This window comes from Solanum stenotomum, chromosome 4 (genome assembly GCF_019186545.1).
Source record: "Solanum stenotomum isolate F172 chromosome 4, ASM1918654v1, whole genome shotgun sequence".
Taxonomy (NCBI): domain Eukaryota; kingdom Viridiplantae; phylum Streptophyta; class Magnoliopsida; order Solanales; family Solanaceae; genus Solanum; species Solanum stenotomum.
Window position 1 is genome coordinate 51,172,208 of NC_064285.1, and position 24,245 is coordinate 51,196,452.

The window sequence follows — 24,245 nt, forward strand, 5'->3', positions numbered from 1 at the left end:
ATATATTTTATTCTTTTTGGCAAATTTACTACTAGACAATGTCTAACGGTCTTTTATTAAACATAAAAAATATCAATAGGGACAAGTACAATCAAGGGGGCTAGGCCTTACCTTACTAATCCTAATGAAGTACCTAACTTCTGTTACCTAACAAGCATGAAGAAAATAAGAGCTAGAGAGAACTAAGTATTTTTTTATCATCATAGAGTTGGTAATACACTCCATGATGATATTACAAATGAGAATGCTTAAATAATGTAAAAATATGTCAATCAAGAAGAAAGTTGAGTTACCAGCCTCAAACTTTCTATTACTAAAGCATGAATTAAAAAAGATTGATTGCCCATCAAAAGTAACTTGAAGTATTTTTTTCTTGTCTTCTTCTTCAAACCTGTTCAACAACACTTGATGATTCACACCTTCTTTACTGATTTATTGGATCTAGTTGAGCCTACTGATATTGTCAAATGGTTTTGTTTTGCCTGTCGCATTGGTAGGTGCCTTGGAACAAACTCCTCAGTCATTTTACCGTCCCAACTATGTTGCCTTCCATATGTCTTCTTTTTGCTTTTGTTTCTTCCAATTATTTGTTGCCTAGGTGATATATCCCCTTCCCTACCCACTCTATCAAAGCAAATGTCCAGCATATTGTCTTCCTCATCTTCATCAAGAGAATCCTCACCCAAATCAATTGTATTTGACACTAAGGCACTTGACTCATTCTTCCTTGCAAGCACACATTTAGGCACAAATGCAAGAGCTTCTGGACTTAATTTGCTTTTTGAAGTAGGTGGTGAGACTTGTTTTTCTTGGATCAAATCGTGGTCATTCTCTGTTAACCTTACTTGGTTTCCAGTAGTCTTCAATAAAGCATCAAAGCTATTCGAACATAATAGGTCTCTTGAGGCATTACTAGTATCTTGCCTCTTTCTCACTGTCATGAAAATTTCAAGTCGAACCCTTTTCACTACATGGAGAATTGTTTTGACTAGTAGGAGAAAGACTCCGACTACTAGTTGATTTTTTGTGTGCAACCAGTGTCCAGTTCTTTGTTTGATTCTCGTTTTCCACTTGCAAAACATGCTGCCCATAATTTAACTATATAAAAATTAACAAAAGAAGATTACGTAAAAAACACATTATTATACAACATTAACTAAGCACTTAAAGGGTAGCTTGGTAAGGGCCCTTCACCAGCACTTCAACAACTGTTAGGAGGAGCTAATGCAGCAACTCACCAACAGTTAACAACGACTAAGGCAACAAAAGTCCAGGTGGGATACTTTTATCATACGCTAAAGCAGGAAAGCAACAACCTTTGTATGCACTTACAAGAAACTACCAATTTAACAAAACAATACAAGTAGCTGTAGTGAATAGCAGAAGAAAAGTATAATCGAGAAACCTTCTGCTAGCCCAAGATCGTTAACTAAGATCAGAAGATTCAACTAAAGAAGAGGAAGCTAGAAGGGAGAAATGGTATTTTAAATAAAAGAACTTTGTTATAGAAGAAGACTATTTGATTTGAGTATAGGGATGCTTCTTGAAACTATTCTAGACACATCTACAAGAAATATCTAGATATCCTTATCTTATAACCATTAAGATATTTCTATACTTTACTATAAATATCTAATTATCTATAACATTTAGATTTTTCTTAAGTATTCTAGAAAGTTCTACTAAATATCTAAGATATTTTTTGTACCTCCAAAAAATCATCTTTATTTTGTTGGAGAATAAAGAAAGAAGAAACAACGTATAAGAAGATAAAAGAAGAGTTGCAGAGAACTTTCATGTTGTATTTCTTATATATTAAAGAAAATACATAGGAAACTTTAAATATGAATTAAGATTCAACTACCTAAGAGAAACATGACCCACTAACTTAACCACAACCTTATCCACTAAGCTAAATATTAGCAACTAACAAAAGATATGCTTTAATTTGACTCAACTAGGACACCTAACAAACATGTTACTCTGCCAACGAAATAGGAACCTCTAATTACGTTTGAATCAATATTCAACACTCCCCCTTAATTTAAAATTACAAACTCCAAGTTTCTGCCGAAACTGATCATGCTTGGCTTGTGAGAACATCTGCAATTTGATCCCTTGTACCGCAAAACTTCAACTCTATATTATCTCTTGTTGTGTGGTCACAAATAAAATGATAACGGATGTTTATGTGCTTTGTTCTGCTGTGAAAAGCCTGATTCTTTGTCATTGCAATTGTTGCATTGTTATCGTAGAATATTTTTATCGCACCCTCTTGCCGATAGAAAACATCAAATAACATTCATTGTAACCATAAGGCTTGACAAGAGGCTGAAGTTACATCAACATATTCTGCTTTCGATGATGATAATGCAACAACATCTTGCTTCTTTGAGCTCCAAGAAATCGCTCCAGATCCTAAATTGAACACATTTCCAAAAGTACTCTTTCTGTTATCTATACTTCCTGCCCAATCACTATCCCTGTACCCTGTCAAGCTGAAATCTGCATCTTTGGAGTACCAAATCCCAAAGTCAACTATCCCAGCAACATAATGCAAAAATCTTTTGGCAGTACCAAGATGTTGCTTGGTAGGACTATGCATATACCTAGACAACATACTAACATAAAACATAATATCAAGACGAGTATGTGTTAGGTAGTTCAAACCTCCAATCAAGCTTCTATAGTGACTAGGATCAACGAGATCTGTGCCATTTTCCAGCTGAAATATTTCATTTGCATTCTTGGGTGTGGCAACCGCTTTACAATTATGCATACCGAACTTGAACATGAGGTCTTTTGCATACTTCATTTGAAAAACAAAAATACCATCTTCTACTTGTTTCACTTAAAGACCAAGAAAGTTTGCAAAATACCTAAATCTGACATTTCAAACTCCTTCATCATGCAAGATATAAATTCAGCAACTAAAGTTTCACATCATGACCCCATATAGATCATGTCATCCACATAGAGACAAACTACCAAAAAATCACTTGTACCTTGTTTATTTACATACAACGTAGGCTCATTCTCGCTCCTTTCAAATCCATTCCTCAGGAAGTACGAGTCAATTTTTTTGTGCCATGCCCGTGGCGCTTGTTTTAGCCCATAAAGAGCCTTCTTTAGCTTGTATACTTTGCTCTTATTGCCACTAACACCAAAACCCTCAGGTTGGGAAACATAAACTTCCTCTTCCAAATCCCCATTTGAGAATGCAAATTTAACATTAAATTGATAAACGAGCCAGCTGAGTTTAGCAGCCAAAGATAAGAGTATTCTCACTCTTTCAAAAAGCAAGTGACAGGTGAAAACGTCTCATCGTAATCAATACCTTGATGTTGTGCATATCCTTTAGCTACAGGCCTTTCTTTGTATCATTGTATGCTCTCATCTACATGACGCTTGGTTTTGAACATGTCACGACCCAAGCCTAGGGCCTAGGCGTGACCGGCGAATGGGGAACCCGAAGGAACCCCAAACAAGCCTCATAGCATATCATTACATATCCTTGGTCGCGGAAGCAATTGAAATGACCATAAGCGATAAGCATAATCAAGGGGAAGTCGGGACTAAGGGAGCAATAGAAAAAGAGAATGATACATAAATACCATAGATGAGTCAAGCTCAAGCATAATACACAACTTGTCTAACACCACCTCTAAACATGGTTACTTAGCGGGGGCCAAGAAAAACTACCGGACTCACCCTTATAGTCAAAACATAACTAAAAAGGAAAAGTCTTATACATAGCAAGAGATCATAAACAACGTCCCTGGAATGGAGGACTCACCAATAACCTCGATAGAAAATCGTATTAGCCACGCGGAGGAGGATGGTCAAGCGATGATCCGGTCCCTACATGGTGACATCAAGTAGGCATAAAGTATGCATTAGTACATTTGAATGTACTAAGTATATGAGATGCAATGCAATGCAACAATAGATGGACATCGTAGGCAAAATGCACAATCATACCCGATAGATAGCATATTAATGAAATGATATGTATAATGATGCTTACATAAAAATCATATTTAGTGGGACGTAGTACATGTGTAGCGAGTGACCATCAATATGATATTTCCAAGGCCTACCACCTCCTTGGAGAGGCGAAAGAGGTACAAACCCCTCAATGTGGTTACCCGGGCCTACCACCCCCCGAGCTAGGGACCAAGGTACAAACCCCTCGATATGGTTATACGGGCCTACTACCCCCCGTACTAGGCAACCAAGGTACCAACCCCTCGATACGGTTACCCGGGCCTACAACCCCCCGAGCTAGGCTTGGTCGACTCACAACACTTATATAGAGAAAATCATATATATGTGTCCATTTCATCATCATTTCAGTAGTTATATAACCATCCGACTGATAGGACGTACATTGGGCCTTCCATTTCCTAAGAATTCTATAAATGAGCATTTTATCAAACACATGGTGGACTACTGTTCATGTAAATAAAATCATGTATTTCAAGAGTACTAAGTCCAACCTATTCCAAGATCAATATAAATCAGCCACTAACAACATACATATATATATATATATCAACCTTCATGATTTGATCGTGGAAGCATGAAAACCATAAACATCACATAATAATTCCATTTCATGATAATATGCAAAATAGACCATAATAGGGTGTGTAGTAGTAATTCCATACTTCAAGAGTTCATAAATAACCATAAGGACCCATAAACTTGAAGTACAAATAGAGGATAAATGGTTGGACTTGTGGAAAGGAAGGTTTCCACAATCAAACCCACATACATCAACTTTGGAGAATCCTTTATGAAGATTGGAATGGAGAATTGAAGCTTGAGATTGAGTCTTGAATCCGAAATTAGAGCTTGAGATGTTTGAATTTGGTTGAAGATCTTGGTGGAATTTTGGAGAGGGCTTAGAGAGTGTTTTTGAGTGTTTTAATGACTAAGTATGGGACATATCCCCTTTTTATAAAAAACGTCCCCAACAGTTAGGCTCAAAAAAAAAAATAGCTCACTGGAAATTGCAAATCTGCAAAGACAAGTTTTACGAAAATGGTCATAACTCCCTCATCCTAACTCGGAATGAGGTGAAACCAAGTGCGTTGGAAAGGTAACTCAAAGAGCTTTAATTTAAAAGGTTGTGGCCCTTCCAGTTCCTTGTGTGCTAAGAGAAATTCCCGTTTAAAGTTGACCCTCTAAATCGCTTTTTTTGCAATTTTCGAATTTTGATACAGTTGCTCTAAAATTCAGGTTAGACCCATTTCCCACTCAATTTGACCCCATGAATAAGAATATGAAGTCGAATTTCCGAAATCATGCACGGATTTTGAGATATATGGAAATTACAATTATAGGTGTTTCCGAAGCACATTTTCGGGCATTTTTGGGGTCGTTTCAATATCTCCCATGTTTGATTCTGCTCAATTGCTTGCATCTCTTCGATTATTGCATTTTTCCATGCTTGACTTTCTACAGCTTCCTTGAAACAACTAGGTTCAGTAACATACATAGCTAAAGAACAATTTTCATATATCTCCCTTAACGATCTGAGTTTCGCTGGTGGAGTCTCACTAAAAGAATCACTTGAAGAAGAACTGCTGCCACTCCCATGGGTGGTTAAGCCGTGATCACTTGCTGGTGCAGAGGTTCTTGATTGATGAGTAGCATGACTTCTACTTGTTGGAGAAGAACTGGATGTGTTCCCTGGAACAAAAACTGTTGTAGGTTCTTGCTCAAAAGCTTCATCAGTAGGCGGCAATTTAATATTTGAAATAACATTCTCAAAATCAAAGTTCCAGCTAACATCTTCATTAAACATAACATTTCTACTGATCACAATTTTTCCACGCAATGGATTATATAGCTTATAAGTTTTGGATTGTGTGCTATGATACGCTCAAATTACACCTCCCTAAAGAACCGTAAGCGATCGTTATCAAGTAAACAACCCAACTTGGAAGTTGGGGTCGATCCCACGAGGAATATGGTCTAGACTTAAGTTCAGCTTACGATATTCGTTTAGTCAACGTACTTCCGAAACAAATAATAAGGGAGGGATTTGTGAAACAAATTCTGAAAGTTATGTGAACAATTAGTAAACAAGATTCAAACTTTTGTTATTATCAAGATGAGAGAGAAACTAGGGTGTACGTGCTCCCCATAGGCTCATAACGCGGTAATCCTAGTAATATTAATCCTTTCCTAATGTATTACATGCAAAGTGATAAGTTAGGTATCTCTAATTCCTTGGTCCGACAACTAGAGAATTTCACCCCGCACCTTGGTCCGGTTACGTGTGTATAATTTACTAACCCTTACCTTTACCTCATATTAGACATCACATCGATGTATGACTTAGTTTTCACCCTCACACCAATCGACATTAGACTATTAGATAGTATCACACTAAATCTATGTTGATAATTCTTTTCTTATTAACTACCTCCTTGATCCGGCAAGTAGCAACAAGGCGAGTTCTAACGCGTGCACTCGTTAAAAAGATTTCTAAACAAAAGAATTATCAATGCATTTAATAACACTATTCAAGAATTACTTATTTACTATTCATACGTTGTTAATCGCTCATGGTTCCCACAACCCTAGTTGTGGATTTAGTTACCCATAGTAGAAAGAACACAATTCATATTTTTAGATGAAGAAATCATGAACTTACGTAATGAGAAGAAAAAACCCAGAATCTCAACTTGAATTTCAAAGACAAAATCTTCAAAACGAACTTAGGAAATCAAGAATTGCTAAAGTTGCAAGTTAATCTCCAAAGCCAAAAACTAGAACTACAATAATAAAGTCTAACCCCCAAAAGTGAGGTTTACATGCCCTATATATAGGAAAACAAACCCTAACTAAAAAGGCAATAAAGTTTCTGGACGTGGTTGTCATTGACGAGACTGACTTATGGACCGTGGACTGACCTACGGTCTGTAGATCCCTTCCGTGATCTGGGACTTATGGAAATTTTCCCAACTACAAAATCATCAACTCTCAGAAGCATTTGACGGCTCAACAGGACGGACCGTGACTTCATCCACAGTCCGTGAATCTCCCTCTATGATTTCACACTTAGTAGGCGTTTGGCCATGCGATACCATATCACGATATGGTATCGTGAGATGGAATCAACGTTTGGACATGCAATTTTACGCTGATTCCATCTCATGATTCCATATCATGAGATGTGATTCCATATTCTTCAAAAACTATGATATGGAATTATATGGAAATTCCATATCATGATTTGAGATATTTTAATACAAAAATTGATCCACGAGTTTATATTTTGTTAAAACAACCCCACATTTATATCTACTAACCATTTATTTCATATGTAAATAAAATTTATTATCACATCATTACAATTTATTATTCTCACCGACATAAAATTTATTATTCTCACCAATATATATAGTCACTTTAACTCACAAATAAGTAATAATTTAACTTCAATGTGAGGAAATTGTCTGTACTATGTGGGAGGATTATATTAAAGACTAGTACACTACAATTTATGTTTAATTTTTTTTATTAAATTAAATTTAGATGAAACAATTACTTATGTGGAGAACAAATAGCTTTGTAATAATTTATAATACAATTTAATAAATTTTTGTTTATTTGGTAAGATTGAATAAAAAATTGGGGATATTTTAATAGTTTTACAACTTATGAGATTTTTCTGTTTATGAGAAAATATACAACACAAAAATTCCATATCGCATGTCCAAACAAAACTTCAATTTCATCTCATGATTCCATATCATGATACTATATTGCATGGCCAAACGGGCTCTTAGTTTCTTCAAATTAGGTACTGGAACACCTCCTCTGAATCATTTGATGGACTTGCAGTACGGTCCGTAGACCGAACTACGGTTCGTCAATCCTAGTCATGGTTCCACACTTAGTCAAGAATTCTCTGATTTCCTCTCCAAGCTTTTCCCATCATCTATGACCTTCACCTACGGACCGTGAATGGACCTACGGTCCGTAGGTCACGTCCGTAGGTGGCTTTTTCTGTAACATTCTTCAGCTGTCTCCTAACTCCCACGTCCAAACTTATTTCCTGCAAACAAGATAAAAACACATTAATACTACTACAAAATGGCTCTAGACACACACAACTCTTAAGTAAAATGTATTAAAAATATCGTAAACTCACGGTATATTAACACCCTCAACTTAAATTTGTTGTTTGTCCTCAAGCAATGCACTAAGACTCTAAACAAGACGTGTATAGAAGCAAGCATTCAAGCACAAGAAATCACATGGCTCTCTATCCCGACTCTCTTTTCGAGTGAAAATATTTTCTCTAAGACTCAACAAGCTAACTCATGTGGATCAAAATATGACAAAGATCGACCAATCAACACACAACATACACTGTTTTGCTATTACCAAGGTACCAACCTTCCGACAATGTAGCTAGTGCCCTTACTTCAAACGAAATCCCTTTTTCACACAATGAACATAATTTTGAGTACAAGGATTCATTACACAGTCAAGCTCGGAAGTAATTTCAAGTACAATTAGTGCTCAATACCATAGGCTTTCCGTTATTTTCACTGCGTAGAATCTCCAAACTAGTTGCTAAGATCACTATAGGACTTTCTTAGCTTGTAAGGTAGGCTCTGGGTCAGGTGTGGTACATGTGGGTACTTTTTAGTGACTTTCTGCCCTCCTTGACATTACATTGGCTATTTACCTCTTCCTTGACTTATTTTTGGCATCCTTCCATTTTAAGCTCTTTCCCTTATTTCTTTCCAACAATGGACGTGACTTTTTGACTTTTATTTTTCACTTTCTTCTTTTTCTTTTATTTCTTTCAACACTTTTCTTTTGCACAAAGTCACATCCTCTTTCATACTTTTTCTCTTTTCAACACTAAACTCTTTTCATACCCTTTTTTCATTTGGTTTCCTTTTTCATAGCCACCCTCAACTTATGCATTTTGCATTAGTTGAGGTGCACAATGTCTGATGTCGGACCAGGGCAAAGATCAAGGTAACTTTTGGGCTTAGCCACCGTCAACTTAGTCTATTGGCCTAAGTCAAGCTGCACATGTCCAAGGAGGGACCGGAGTCAAAACAATGTTTTTAAGGGAAGGTGAGTTAGGTGAATCACAAGAATTGGTCAATTTTAGGCTCAAATATTTGGATCAAAAGGGAATAATGCTACCATTTGGTTAGATCATTTTAGGCTTAAATGGACTAATTTGAACAATAGCCTTTGATCACTTCCTAACTTCTAGCCTATATTATCCTAGCAGGACCAATGGGGCAAGTTCTATATTTGCACAAAACTGTCTGAAAAATCAACTATCCTCAACACTCTTGGCACATAGTTTTATTATCAAATTATCAGTTACCCAGTTCAAGTTTTAGCTCAAGTCAAGTGTTCAAGTTGGTTCATTATCATGTCATACAAAGAGCCAATACATGGATCTCATTCTAGCCTACAGATTTTAGCACATATCATAATATTTTGGATGGGTATCATTTTTTCATTCTTGATTATGCCATCATGATTCATATTTCTCATGCTTCTACACATACAATCCTAATACATGTCGGTTCAACAGAAATTTAACAGTCTCTTGGGGAAAAAGAAAACATGCAAGAAAACCCTAAGAGAGGACTATGAGTTGGGTTACTCAGACTTCACCCTATCACTCACAATCCATTTACCCCACCCCAAACAAAATATGGTGCAATTGTCCCCAATGCACAAAAAGTAAATAATAAAGGATCGGGTGAAGCAAACTTGTGGCACATAGTGCCGAAGAACTATCAACAAGCGGGTGGGTCCGGTTTCCCGAAGTCCCGCTAGAACAATACTTGGGCCACCCTTAGTAGTGCCCATATCATCTAGTACAACACCTTCAGTGGTGCTATCAATCACTCTAATCGCACCATTAGTGGTGCTCACATCATCTCGCACAGTGGCCTCAGTGGTGGGCCTAGAACTTGAGGCTGCAATAATACTCCCACGAGCCCTCTACTGGCGCGACTCCTTATCTACAATGGAGGTTCTCCAAGCTTGCTCATTCTGCTAGTGTTCCTGCTTCCTAGCTTGAGCATTCTCAGTGGTGTCAGAAACATGACTAGAGCGGTGCCTCTTTCCTTGAGCACGGGTGGGCTCGGGCTGTGCTATGTCATCACTGAAAATAATTTGAAAAAGGAGGATTTTATTTAAAAGAGGTCCGGGCCGGGTTAGGCAGAACTAGGGTTTGGACCCACGAGATCCCGTCTACAGTCCGTAGATGGGATCCGTAGGTCACTCTCACATTTAGTAAATTTAGAAAACTTACCTGGTATCTACGGACGCCATTCACGGTCCGTAGAATGAACCACAGACCGTCGATGGGGTTCGTAGACCTCTGCAATAGACTTTTTCTGTATATTTTACTTTTCAATCCTGCACATGTAGCAACCGTTAGGCCTTTCTTTTTACCTTTTCTGGACACATTTTAGGCACGGATCCTATGCTATATCAAGCCAACACTGAAACAAAAATAAATCACCTATCTAAAGGTATACAGAAAAACAAATAAACAAAGAAAACTACCAAATCGAAAGGAAAAACCTATAGTTGGCAAGATTGTACATCTTGGGTTGCCTCCCAAGTAGCGCTTGATTTAACATCACGGCAAGACACATGCCTCTTGGTTACTCAGACTTCATCAAGACAATAGGCCTCAACAACTTCTTGCACACTTTCCACGTTTCCCATATAAATCTTAATCTATTGCCCGTTTACCTTGAACCTTGTTCCCTCACTGTTTTCAAGCTCTACCGCTCCATGTGGGAGCACTTGTGTGACTAAGAATGGCCCGGTCCACTTGGACTTGAGCTTGCCCGGAAACAAGCGCAACTTAGAGTTGAATAGAAGCACAAGATCACCCACAACAAATTCTCATTTTTCAATCCTTTGATCATGATACCTGTTCATCTTCTCCTTGTACAAAGATGAACTTTCATAAGCTCTTAGGCGAAACTCATCAAGCACATTCAAGTCACTCATTCTCTGATTTGATGCGATGCCCCAATCTAAATTTAGCTTCTCTATTACCCATATAGCCTTGTGCTCTAGCTTTACCGGCAAATGACAAGACTTCCCATATACAATTTGGTAGGGGGACATACCTATGAGAGTCTTGAATGAGGTGCGATAGGCCCATAGAGCATCATCAAGCTTCCTTAACCAATCGGTTCTATTAGCATTCACAGTCTTAGCCAAAATTTGCTTGATTTCTCTGTTGGACACTTCAACTTGCCCACTAGACTACAGATGGTAAGGAGTGTCCACATTGTGGCGGATGCTATATTTTTCAAGTAGCGCCTAAACAATTTATTACAAAAGTGGGAACCTCCATCGCTGATAATCGCTCTAGGTGTACCAAATCATGAGAAGATATTCTTTTTCAAGAATGCGGTGACACTTTTACCTTCATTGTTGGGAAGCGCAACTGCTTCCACCCACTTCGACACATAATCAACCGCAACAAGAATATACTTCATCCCATGTGAACTCACAAATGGACCCATAAAATCAATGTCCCATACATCGAACAACTCTATCACCAATATAGGATTTATAGGAAGCTCTTGCCTCTTTGAAATCCCTCATTCTCTTTGGCAATGGTCATAAGACTTGGCGAAATCATGAGCATCTAGGAGGATGGTAGGCTAGTAATACCCACACTACAAGATTTTATGCGCAGTCTGAACAGCACTATGATTCCCACCAACAGGTGATGAATGGCGCACCTCTAGTATACTCAACATCTTAACCTCGGGAACACATCGACGAATAATCCCATCAGCACAACTACGATCAAGTAAGGCTCATTCCAGAAGAACTTTTTCACATCATGCATAAACTTTTTCCTTTGGTGAAAAGACAAATTCGATGGCACAATATCGCTTGCCAAATAATTAGCAAAGTCTGCGAACCAAGGAATCAAATCATGAGAAGCAGCCATTACCTGTTCATCTGGAAAAACATCATTAATTTCAGCCCTATCACCAAGCTTTAGCATAGCTTATTCCTCCAATCTAGACAAGTGATCGGCAACCTGATTATGTGTCCCTTTTCTATCTTTCACCACAAAGTCAAACTCTTGCAGCAACAACACCCATCTAATCAACATCGGTTTTGCATCCTTCTTAGCCATCAAATACCTCAATGCAGAATGGTCAGCATGCACAATTACCTTAGTACCAAGCAAGTAGGATCAAAATTTCTCGAATGCGAAAACCACTGCAAGAAGATCCTGTTCAATCACTGTATAGTTCTTTTGAGCCACATTTAGAGCTTTGCTAGCATAGTAAATAGGATGAAGAATCTTCTCTCGCCTCTGTCCCAATACCACACCAAGCACCACTCCACTCGCATCACACATTACCTCAAACGGTTGTCCCCAATCCGGTGAAATAATGATAGGTGTAGTAACTAACTTCTCCTTCAACTCTCCAAATGCTCTCAGACAAGCATTATCAAAATCAAACTTATACTCCTTTTTGAGCAGTTTGCACAATGGATGTGCAATTTTGGAGAAATCCTTGATGAACCTCCTATAGAACCCTGCATGCCCAAGAAAATTTCTAACACCTTTAACAGAGATAGGTGGTGGAAGCTTTTTTATTACCTCAACTTTTGCTCTATCAACCTCTATACCCTTCTCAGAAATCTAATGACCCAGAGCTATCCCTCATTTCACCATGAAGTGGTACTTCTCCCAATTGAGCACAAGATTGCACTCTTCACATCTTTTAAGCACCTCGTTCAAATAGTCCAGACAATGATCAAAAGAGTAAGCTACCATAGAGAAATCATCCATAAATACCTCAATAGTGTCCTCCACCATATCAAAAAATATCGACATCATACAACGCTGGAAGGTCGCAGGAGCATTACACAACCCAAATGGCATCCGTTTGAAGGCGAAAGTCCCATAAGGGCAAGTGAAGGTGGTCTTCTCTTGGTCTTTCGGAGCTATGGAAATCTGATTGTAGCCCGAATAACCATCAAGAAAGCAATACCAACCCTTACCAGCAAGTCGATCCAGCATTTGATCCATGAACGGCATAGGGAAATGGTCTTTTTCTATCCAAGCGTTCAATTTCTGGTAGTCCATGCAGACTCTCCATCCAGTCATGTGTCGCATCGGAAAAAGCTTGTTTCTCGCATTAGGTACCACAATAATCCCACTTTTCTTGGGCACACACTGAACATGACACACCCAACTACTATCGTCAATAGGATAAATAACTCCAACATCCAGCCACTTGATGATTTCCTTCTTAACTACCTCTTGCATAGGCAGATTTAGTCTTCTTTGGTGCTCAATACTTGGCTTGTGATCCGGCAAGAGTTGAATTTTATGAGAACAAATACCAGAAGGAATCCCAATAATGTCCGCGATAGTCCACCCAATAGCTCGCTTAAACCTCTTCAATACGGAAACCAATGCCTCAACTTGTGCCACATTCAAATCTGCCGCAATGATGATTGGTAAAGTACCATCTCTCCCCAAGAATACATACCTCCAATGTCATGGTAGAGCCTTAAGCTCCAATTTCGGCATCTTCTCAACAGATGGTGTAGCAGGTGGAGAATTGTGATTCTTCCTGTCTAACTCTAATCTCTTTGGTTTTGAACGGAATTCAAACCTATCAAGAGCAACGACCAATTCATCATAGTCTTCAATCCCATCACCATCAAAGTTCATCATTACCGTTGCTAGCGCATCAACACCCAACCTTTCTTCAATGGGCACCTCAAAACCACTCTCTACAATATGTGTCACCATAGATACCAATTTGAGCTTACAACTCTGTTTCATAGACCTTGAGATATTGAAAATTGCCTCTTCATTGTTCAATTGAAACTTCATCTGCCCTTTCTCCATATCAACCAAGGCGCTCCCAGTGGCTAGGAATGGTCTCCCAAGGATAATGGGAACCTCAAAATCAACATCACAATCAAGTATCACAGAATCTGTCGAAAAGATAAAAGACTCCACTTTCACTAGTACATCTTAGAGCACAACAATATGCTTCTTCACAGTTCTATCGGCCATAAGCAATCTCATCGATGTCGATTTTGGATCCCCTAAACCTAACTTTTTGTAAATAGCCAATGGCATCAGATTGATACTAGCACCCAAATCGCACAAACGCCTTTGCAAAATGTAACAACCCAATGGTACAAGGAATAGTGAAAGCGCCAGGATCCTCCTTCTTCTGCATAAGGGACCTTGTAGCAATAACGCTACAATGTTGCAACTTATCATCATCTTCAAAACTCACGACCTGCTTTTTAGTTAACAAGTCCTTCATAAACTTCGCATACCCAGGCATTTGCTCTAAAGATTTTATCAACAACACATTGATGGAAAGCTTCTTCAACATATTAATAAACTTGCGGTATTTACCTTCTTCAGTATTCTTCACTTACCTCTGTGGGAAGGGAGGTGGAGGTCTAGGCATGGGAACAACTTTTTGGGCTATATCCACTTCCTTCTCTGTTGCATTCTCAAGCTCTTCATTTACCTCAATCACATCATCAACTTTACTAACCTAAACTTCAACCCCAGACGACATAGGTGGATCAATGGTCTGCTTACCTTCTCGAGTAGTGACTACCATACAATGCCCATCATTCTTTGGATTTATGATGGTGTTGCTAGGAAATGTGACAGGTTGACGTGGGTTTACTATAGTGGACAACTGAGTCATCTACTGCTCAAGATGCTTAATTGACACTGCATGGGCGTCAACTTTTTTACCAATACTAGACAAGTCATTTAGCATCTCCTTCACATTCTCATCAATCGAATCAAACCTCTTAATCATCTTCTGCATCATAGCCTCACTACCTGACATATTACCTCCAACTTTCCTATTAACAGATTCCTAATTTTGAGGAGGAACATAAGGTCCAACTCGATTGTTTCTGTTGCCATAATTGTTCCGGTTGTAGTTGTTATCGCGATTGTAGTTCCCATCCCGAACATATTGACCTTCTTGGTTGTAGTTGCCATAGTTCCAACCTTGGTTTCCTTGCCCTTGGCGCTAGTTATTCGAGTTGGAACCTTGGGCATTGGCTCAGAAACCCTCCGTCTGATCTTTCACCAAATAAGCATCCTCCTCGTAGTAATATTCCTCCTCTGATGGTGTTGGAGTCTTGGTCAAATAATTGACCGCATTTACCTTTTCTGCACTTCCACTCACATACTTCAGGACCAACCCTAGTTCTATCCTGATCTGATCCATTTTATCACGAATATCATCAGCAGATTGGTTAGTTGCAGCTTGGACTGCAAATGTGTTTCTCCCAGTATCTGACTTTCTAGTGCTCCAAGCTTTATTGTTTCAGGAAATTTTCTCCAGTTTCTCAGTGATCTGCTCAAAAGTGCACTCACCATATGAGCCTCCAGCGATGGTATCGAGCACAACCTTACTATTGTCCTCCTGACCTCAGTAGAAGTATTCCTTCAGCGATTTATTATCAATACGGTGATTCAGGACACCTCTTATGAAAGCAATTGCATCACTCAAAAGATTTTCTTAACTTCGCCAATGAAGTTTTGTGGGTCCTCACAAACTTGCGACCCTAAAAACTCAGGCGGATTCATCCTGACAAAATCTTGGACCTTAGCTTCCACTGATCCCCCATTACTATGAATAGGAATTGGGACATGCTGATTGTTCTAGTTAGTCATACTCTGAGCCAAAAGTTGAATAGCATTCCGAAACTCTGCATTCGAAACCTCATGGGTTGGGATATGAGGAATTGTGTTAGCATTGCATGCATTAGCATTTCTTGGGTAAGCTCTATGAGGAGGTATGATCTGAAATGCATAGCAACATATTAGAAATGAGAAGTTGGATCATACCTTACGCACGATAAGAGTAGCAAAGAAAGTGAAGTTTTCCTAAAACACTTCGTAGCCTCCCTCTCTTAGATGTGGTGCACTTTACACCCATGAAAAAGACTCTACTTAGTGCAGCTTTTAGACATCCTAGGACTCTCAAACCTAATACTATGATACCAAGTTTGCCACACCCCAAGGCTACCATCTGGGCATAAGCACGGGACCTAGGATCACGAGTGACTCTAAGCTAACCCTAAGCTAGCATATCATAAGCAAACTGAACATATCTATGAAAAGATAACTAATGTGGAAGCTTAATCATGAGATAACTAAATGATGGGGAATACCCAATATTGGTCTAAATATCTATAAAATTCTAAGAGTTTAGTGATACTGAACAATCACAAAAAATCTAAAGCTGAATCTAAATTATGTCTGAAAAAGCCTCTAACTGACTAGAGTTGTTGGGATGTACCCCTAGCTAACCCATGCAAAGCTGAAACTGAAATGAAAAAAAACATGTCTATTTTCCGTGAAGTTTGAGGACTCACCAATGAAGCTACTAAATGTGGATCGGGAACCGATCTCTGCGTGATCTAAATGCTAAGGACCTGAACCTACATCATGAAAAGATGTAGCGCAGAGTATGCGTCAGTACTTGGAAGGTACTAAGCATGCATGATAGGATAAAAGCTGAACAAACATTTAAGCTGAACAAAGCATAACTATCTGAACATGATGGAAATGCTGATACATACTGAAAAGAATTAACATGAATGCAATGACCAAGTACATAACATGCTAAGACGGAATACTGAAGTATAACTGAAAACCTAGTCAAATACACTAGAGTCTGACTGTGGGAGCTACTAGTAACCGACATAAGCACCATGTGAGCTAACCGTGGTGTCCGATGTATACACCCCATCGAAGGGCCCGATATATTTTGCCAGGGGTACAAAGGCATGACTGGCGTGATCACTAAAACTGATGCCCATAGAGGGAACTTAACCTACGGGGGCACTAGTTCTAGGACTATGAGGGTATGCTGAAACACTAGTCCACTCTGTGCTAAGCCTACTTCCAACTGAATATGTATGTGACACACTATGATTGAAATACCGACATACTAAATAGCTCAAAATACTGACATGCAAAATCATAGAATGTAACAATTATGTATTGATAATGTGACATTCGAAAACTGAGGCATGTATATTTGTTTAGCAGACCTAGCATGTGTAATTCCTGAACTAAGAGAATCTACACAACTAGGGTTCTGAATTTCAGGCAAAGAACAAAGCAACTATTCCACGAAAACATGATAATCTGATTAGGAATACTCTAGCAACGAAATCACAACTAATATTTATGGTTTTAGAAACCCTAGGTCTACACAAGATATAGGAATAAAGAATCTGACAGAATTTTAGGGACCTAGTGGAGGAAAGGAACCCACTAGTGAAATCCCACATACCTGGTGACAAATATTATTGAGAAATCTTTCGATTTCGGGGCTTGAATTGAAGAGAAACTGCTACGTTCTTAGTGGGGGTTTGGTTGATTATTTCTCCTATTTTGCTCTAAGTTTGAGGAATTCTAGAGAATAATGGTTTAGGGAAAAATGTGACTAAAATAATAGACTAAAACAGACCAAAATGAAGTAGTTTAGGGATAAAATAATTAGAAAAATGACCCAACTACCCCTAAACTAAAAGTCGACTGGCCCATCGACGGACCTGACTGACCGACTGTAGGTCAACTAACGGTCCATCTTGTCAATCGTTGTTGGCTATCAGAGGGCAGAAAACTGGGGGCCCACCTATGGTCCGTAGGTCTGGCCGTTAGTCAAGAGTTGACTGAAAATTTTGGGGGCTCTTGGGAAGAGTTCAGGTGACGAACGACGGACCTTACTTACGATTCGTGGTTTGACCTACGGTCCATAGGTGGCCTCCGCCGATGGCACCTGCAACTTCAAAAAATTTGAAATTTTTCCTTCCTCGAATCCGAGGTGTTACAAGAAAACAGATCAGGGGGCATTTACCATCCCATGCACTATTGGAATGCTTTAATTTGCCAAAGCATTTTGTGATTTGGGGGATAGTATTAACTTGATGCCATATGCCATTTACAAACAACTTGGATTTGGTTTACCTAAGTGGACAAAAATGCAATTCGTTATGGCTGATCGTTCTATCAAACATCCCATTGGCATATTTTACGATATTTTTGTGAAAGTGGATAGGTTCATTTTTCCAGTTGACTTTGTCATTTTGGATTGTGAAATTGATACAGAAGTACCTATTATTTTTGGTAGGCCATTTTTGGAAATTGGAAGAGCTCTGGTGGACATTGAAAGTTGTGAGGTAATGTTCTGGGTGAATGATGAAGAGGTTACTTTTATTTGTGCACATTGATGAAGCAACCTAGTGCTATTCAGGTGGTCTCAACAATTGATGTAATTGACAAAGCAATGGCTAGTGTGAGTGAAATGTTATGTATAGGTGAACCCGTTTTCGTTGTCTTTCAAATATGATGAGGAGGAGGTCCAAGGGTATGATGAAGTTGTGGCTGCTCTATCGAGATTAGGTGCTCATTCTAAAAATCCATTGAATCTTGATATTGATCTAAAAAATCGATAAAGCCCCGCCGCAAAACCATCCACAAAAGAACCCCCAAAGCTTGAATTGAAAGCGCTACCATCTCATCCTTGGTATGTATATCTGGGAGCAAACGACACCTTGCTCATCATCATCGCAACAAACTTGCTTGAAAGGTAAGTCAAATTGCTTATTGAGGTGTTAAAACGGTATATTAAGTACATTGATGTGCCGTGAAATTATGGCACATTTGACGCTTAAGAACTATGAATTAACACTGGAATTAAGTAAAATTTTGTATTATTTGATAGGTTTGTTGAATGTGTGATCAAAATCTGGTTGGTATAGAAAATGGAAAAGAAGCTGCAAAATGATGATGATTCAAAGTAAAGTTCACGGTCAACTTAATGGACCATGACCTTCATTATGGTCCGTGGTAGAGCTCGTGAAAGTGAAGCAATGCTTCCCTTGAGAAGATAAAGAAGAGTAATAACTAAGTGATAACCACAGAGGGTTCCACCGGCCGTAGCTCTTACCACGGACCGTGGTACCTACCGTGGAGTTGAACCTGTGTGAAAGCAAGGACGAGTTGGAAGAATGCTGGAATCAAGTGAAGACCACGGATGCCATCACGGGCCGTGGTCCTCACTACGAACTGTGGTGCAGTTTGTAGTCCTTGTTTCAGTGGGTAGCATTGAAGACCCAAACTTTGGGAAGTCTAAGGGAAGACCACGGAGGGATTCACGGACCATGAAACCCTTGACGTACGGGTCATGGTAGTGGCCGTGAAAAGGCCTGACAATTCAGTCCTAGTTTAATTAGGACTCACTTTTAACATTCTATTTTGAACTACTTTAGGTCGTTTTTGCATTATCATTCATCATCTGACATTTTGACAACTAAGAACAAGAGTATTACTGGTAGCTTTCGATTGTTAGAATCTGGGATTATTGTTATCAGTTTGAAACTCGGATTTAGACTATCAGGTTATCAAAGTGATTAGTGATTTGCTAATTATATTCGTAAGTCTTTCTCAATATGTCTCCATTCCTTATTACAGATTGTTTATGTGAAATCATGAGTGGCTAAATACCATGACTGGGGTTGTGGGATCTATGACAATATTCTAGTTGCGATTTCGTAAAATGAGTTAAAGGCAGTCTATGTTTTCAACCTGTAGTTTTTAGCTTTCAATATCATTTTAGTCTAGTGAGTGTACACATTAGACGAACCTATAACTGCTATTTGTTCGAGAGAAAAATACCAGTTAGGAAAAGGGTAAATTAAATTAACAAATTGGAGTTAAAGCTTGAGTTTGAGAGAAAAGATCTTTAATACCATATCATTTTAAGTGAGGTTCAATGTTGGTAACACTCTAAGGTCGAGAGAATATGAGTAGTCATTATCTGATTAGGCTGAAAGCATTAGATAAATTTAACTCGCAAAGATTTTGTAAACATTGATTTACTTGACACTCAAATTATGGGGGAATACTAGAACTAATGTTATGGTGAACACAATCCTGGTTTCACTTAATTAATCAAATTAACTTTACAACGAGATAGTCTGTTAACCGTAATTCTGGATTTTGACGGCAAGTGTTAGTAAATAGAACAATTTAACCAAACTCAATTTACTTTCTGTTGTTATTTGTTTAGGATATAATAACAACATTCGGATAATCGCGACAGTAAAACCTTATCTGCAAAGAAATTTTCTATGGGATCGACCTCAACTCTAGTTGAGTTCTGTAAATTTACAACCACTGTTTACACTTTTTCTTCAAAGTGTAAGTTTGGACGTATCAAATTTTGGTGCCGCTGCCGGGGAATTTCAATTCAGAAGTGTTTTACTAGCTTTTATTCGATTGTAGTTATCATTCCTAATTTTACATTTTTTTTGGTGTTTGTGTCTTTTTAAGGAGAGTCAAATTGTGCATGCCCAACACTAGTAGCAAATGAGCCCCATTGCTTCCTTAAGACCCTGAATTTCAGAGAAATGTTCAAAAGATGGTTAATGCATAAGAACTAGAGCCACAGAGACATAGACTGGGACTAGGATCTGAGATTTATGCTGCAAGGAATGTAGGAATCATCCAGCCTAGGTCAGGTTTCCAGCAAAATGTTGGATTCAATCAACCTAGGGTAGTAGAGGAGAATAGAAGGGATGAAAGAGTAGTCCATCCCCAGCGCCAACCAATAGCCCCAAGGGGTAGAGCTCAGCATCCAGCTCATATGGTGTATGAAAAAGATGATGCTGACTTGGATGGAATTGGAGCCACTGGAGCCACTGGAGCCAGAGTGTTACCTGTACTACCCCAAGGTATTAAGTTCACAATCACCAGCACCATGATCCAATTGCTGAACTTGAAAGGTATGTTTAGAGGTGCAACTGGTGATGATGCAAATCAGCTCATGATGAATTTCGTGGAAATCTGTAAGTCACAAGATATTCCTGGGTAAACCAAACAACAATGAGATTGAGGCTATTTCCATTGTCTCTTACTGGAGAGGCAACTAACTGGTTGAATGAGATACCAGATGACTCCATCAGAATTTGGAATGAGTTGATGGAAACTTTTCTGGAACAATTCTTCCCAGAATCAAAAGAGCTGCAGATGAAGGACGAGATTAGTACACACAAGCAGCTACCAGGAGAGGCAATACATGATACTTGGTGGAGGTTCAGCCAAAAGATGAAGAAATACCCCAACCAAGATCTTACCGAAATGCATCTTAAACAGGCCTTTTATAGGTCTCTGAATTAAGTTACTAAACTTGTTGTTAATGCAGTTTGTGGAGGCTCATTTATGAGGAAGCCATTTGCGGAAAACATGCAACTATTGGATGAGGTCTCAAAGAACAACAGAGCATGGTACACTAGACATGCAGAGGTAGGAGAGCTTGGGTATACATTTGAACTTTCAGCTGAATAGAGGTAGAGAGAAGAAGAAAGGGACCACGACATGGCACATATGAGAACTCAAATAGATCTGCTTACAAAGCATATTTTCGCCAAGTCTGAAAAGGTGAACGCTGTGGGACAACAAAATAGGTATGAGGATAAGGATCTTGACCTTGATGAAGAAATTAACTACATAGAGAACCAATGGGGTTTCTAGAATTATAACTCTGGAAATCAGGGTTACAATTCAGGAAATGCATGTCAGAACTATGTTAGGGATGGTCAGTATGATAGGCCATCAAATAGAGATCAAGGAAACTGGCAAACCAGAGATGGGTATAAGAATGGCCACAGGGGTGTTGATATTGCCCCCAGGCAATAGAGTTTGGGCAGGTGGTAGTTCTAGTGGATCTAAGTTGGAAGATATGATGGCTAAAGTACTCCAGAAGGTTGAATCAACTGATGCAGGGGTAAAAGAAATGAGAGGTGATTTCTCAAGCATGAGTCAGTTGGTGGACTCTCACACCACCTTCATTAAACAAATTAAGCAGTAATTGGGTCAACTCTCAGCCTCATTGAATCAGAGGAAGAATGGATCACTACCAAGTGACACCATTCAGAATCCCAAGAAGGACGAGCACTGCATGGATATCACCACCAGGAGTGGTAAAGTTCTTACTGACCCTATGTCTGCTGGTACCAAACATGAACAGGTAGTAGAGCAAGCTGGCGAAGATGAAGATGAAACTGTACAGGTAGATGAATCGAATGAGGTTCAACATAAATCACAACTCGCGAGAGAAAAAGAGAAAGTGGTAGAGGAAAACGTGCATTTACAGCAGATTCCCAGACCACCTCCTTCTTTCCCTCAAAGGCTTAGAAAGAAAGCTGAAGATGGGAAGTTTACAAAATTCATTACCATGTTGAAGCAACTTTCAGTAAACATTCTATTGGTGGAAGCTCTAGAGCAGATGCCAGGATATGCCAGGATATGCCAAGTTCATGAAGGACTTGGTTACAAAAAAAAAGAGTTGTAAGTATTGATTTTACTAATGATGTTCACCATTGGAGCGCCATTGCTACCAGATCTCTAGTTAAAAAAAAAGAAGACCTAGGTGCATTCACTATTTCATGCACTATCGGGTCAATCAGCTTTGGAAAAATATTGTGTGATCTAGGAGCTAGCATCAACTTGATGCCACTAGCCATCTAAAAGAAATTGGGATTGGGAGTCCCAAGACCCACAATAATGAGGTTGATGATGGCTGATAGGTCAGTTAAGCGGCCTGTGAGAGTCCTATGTGATGTACTTGTGAAGGTGGATACCTTCATTTTTCTAGTTGACTTCATGATCTTGGATTGCGAGGTGGGCTTTGAGGTCCCTATCATTATGGGAAGACCATTTTTGGCAACAGAGAGAGCCTTGGTAGATGTTGAGAGAGGTGAGCTGAAGTTCAAACTTAACAAGGATGAGGTAATGTTCAATATATGCAGGTCAATGAAGCAACCCAATGATATGAATGTGGTATCTTCAATAGAGGTGATTGCTGATGAAGACGTGAGGGTACCCATAGAAGAAAGGATGGCTGTTGAAACCTTAGCAGCAGTGCTGATGAACTTTGTTTCTGATTTTCGGTCTGACTATGTAGAGACCGTGAATGCTCTGCAGGGTATGGGAGCACACTCATATGCTCCAAAGAAATTGGACCTAGACTTGAAAAACAGGCCAAGCCCTCCAGCAAAACCATCAATCGAGGAGCCACCGCTGCTGGAATTGAAACAGTTACCCAGTCACCTTAGGTATGTATTTTTGGGCTCTAATAACACTTTACCTATGATCTTGGCTGCAGATTTAAAACAAAGAGCAGGTGAAGGAGGTGATCACGGTGTTGACAAGGTACAGAAGGGCCATTGGGTGGACCATTGCTGATATAATTAGAATACCTCCGGGTATATGCACCCATTGGATTGCAGCCCAAGCATTGAACACCAGTGGAGGCTAAACCCACCTATGCAAGAGGTGGTTAAGAAAGAGATAATCAAGTGGTTAGATGATGGAGTGGTGTATCCCATTTCTAACAGTCACTGGGTCAGTCCAGTGTAATGTTTGCCTAAAAAGGGCGGTATAACTATGGTGGCAAATGCAAAAAATGAATTAGTCCCACAAAGACCAGTCACTGGATGGCGAGTGTGTATGGACTACATGAAGCTCAACAAGTGGACTTTGAGTGATCATTTCCCCATGCCTTTCGTGGATCAGATGCTTGATAGGTTGGCAGGTAAAGGGTGCTATTGTTTCTTAGATGGATACTCTGGCTACAACCAGATATCCATTGCTCCTGAAGATCAGAAAAAGAGCACCTTCACATGTCTTTATGGCACCTTTCCGTTTAAATGCATGGCATTTGGATTGTGTAACGCACTAGCAATATTCCAAAGGTGTATGATGTCCATTTTCTCTGACATGGTGGAAGACAATTTAGAGGTATTTATGGACAATTTATTTGTAGTAGGTGATACTTTTGATGATTGTTTGTTGAATCTTGGCAGGGATTTACAGAGATGTGAGGAGGCCAATTTGGTGTTGAATTGGGAGAAGTGCAATTTCATGGTGAATGAGAGCATAGTTCTTGGACACAGGGTATCACAGAAAAGGATTGAGGTCGACAAGGCCAAGATTGAAGTGACTGAAAAGTTACCTCCACCGATCTATGTGAAGGGTGTTCAAAGCTTTCTAGGACATGCCGGATTCTATAGGCGTTTCATCAAGGACTTATCCAAAATTGGACACCCTATGTGCAAGCTTTTGGAGAAAGAGGTTAAATTTGTCTTTGATGAGGCATGTCTCAAAG